Source organism: Zootermopsis nevadensis, unplaced genomic scaffold, assembly GCF_977971745.1.
Source record: "Zootermopsis nevadensis isolate Lab colony 2312 unplaced genomic scaffold, Znev_1.0 Znev_ptg000002l, whole genome shotgun sequence".
Taxonomy (NCBI): Eukaryota; Metazoa; Arthropoda; class Insecta; order Blattodea; family Termopsidae; genus Zootermopsis; species Zootermopsis nevadensis.
In genome coordinates, this window is record NW_028259134.1 from 10733968 (window position 1) to 10736005 (window position 2038).

Consider the following 2038-nt stretch of genomic DNA (forward strand, 5'->3'; position numbering starts at 1 on the left):
AACTGGTAGCATTTCAAACAAGACTTGAATAGTTTACATGTGTTCTTTGCAAATTTCTGAATGCACCTTGCTTAAATATATGTACTTGGGAAGCATTACCACCAGTATTGTCCACATAACCATTGCAACAGATTTAAGGCAATATGAAAACATAAGTTTGCCTCTTAAAACAAGATTTTTCACCGACTTACCTACATCTTATAAACAAACAAAATGAGCAAGTTGTAGGTAATGTATATACTTTACACAATATTTATGAAAATGCACAAACATCACATTTAAAATGCTCTTTCCCTTTCTTCTCTACTGATTCTTTATCAGAAACTTGCTGTTGAGAGATCAGTATAGAGGACTTTGAGTTTGTTCATCTGCCATGTTGGTATTACAGAGAGTAGGAAATTAAGAAATATTGGTATAAATTCCACAACAAATTTAATCCAAATATAGCCAGCAGTTCTTGAGCTGAATCATGCAGACAGACATGGTCAGCCCTGTTTTAATTAATTTTGTGCACATCATGCAAACAGTGCATAAGGAGGGGTTATATTTTGTGGTAGGGGTCATTCACTACACAGGAGTTCTGATTAAACAGTTACCTGTGCTAAATTATTATTGTGTGCATTCTTTTTTGACAATGCTCTCAGTACCACAGATTATATATACTGTCAAGTGATTAATGATAAATGATGACACGGCCCAATTTAAGGTACTCTCTAAGGTGAGGTCTTTACAGAAGTGAATAGCCTATGTAAAAAACACCAGGATCCAGGGATTTCTTAAAGAATGAAGTTCACTGACACAACAAAAGCATAATGAAGCAGTTAACAAATTTTTATCATGGGTTTTCCATAGTCCCTGCAACCAAGTGCTGACACATACAAGGTGTATAAAATGGGCCTCAGAACCTTCCTCCCAAACCCTTAATAATTCATCCCTAGCCAGCATAAATAGAGTTAGCAGAAAATGTGGAATAGTCAAGTTAACCAAAATATAGTGACATCTTGGCAGAAGAATAAATATATTTTATTAATCAATTTGATTTATAAAATGTTCTTTCCAACAGTGATGTGATGTATGATGTGTTCAGACTATCATGATTTTGAAGGGGACCTGTATGGAAGGGCACTAGGATTTTGCTGGCCCAGGACAGGGACTGGTAGAGGACTTTGGTTAGTTCGGTGATGAACCTTCGGGTTCCCTAAGCCATCTAGTTAGTTTGTTCATTAGTTACTGTATGAAAGAGTTGTACTCTGGTGAAAAATACTATCCCAAAATTTGACTGCAATAATCTTATAAATGCCAGATATACCATATTAATAACCCATACCTTCCTACAAGTTTGCTTCCAATTTTGGTAATATATCAGTCTTCAGTTACAGATGAAATCAGTAAATTTTTTAGCTGTTTACGAATTTCATGTCCATGTGGTTGTTCAATTCTAGGCTTCAGGTCTGAACAAAAGCACCAAATTGTTGTCCTGTCTATATAAAACATCTACCCTGACTAAAATAATCCATGAAATTTAGTATTGGCAGCACTTACAAAACTTTACAATCAGCAAAAATACCTAACCCCAAACCCAAATGAACATTGGAGGTGAGAATTAACCCTGGACTTGGAAGAAAAGTACAAAGGAACTCAGCTAAAATGAAGTCTTAAGAGTACAAAAATGAATTTCTCTTAGAAGCACAACTACATCATAAGATAAATCAAGACAGGGTATTTTAGTTTGAAAACTCTTTTCAGATTCACTGTTACGCAGTGTTTCATTTATGATTAATTTAATACGAACTTCCTTATACGAATTTCCACATTCCTTTAGTGGCAAAAATATGAAACAAATGATTTGTGCTTTGCCATGACAGTACATTTTCTAAAGCTCAAAGGATAAAAATAAGCATGCAAGGAAAAGTTACGATTAAAAAGTTTTTCTATTACCACTTTTGTTGTAATTAAAGAATAAAAAAGAAGAAGATTAATTTCAACTTCAGAAAAGGACCTTGTGACTCCAAAATAATCTAGCAAATGTAAACTATGA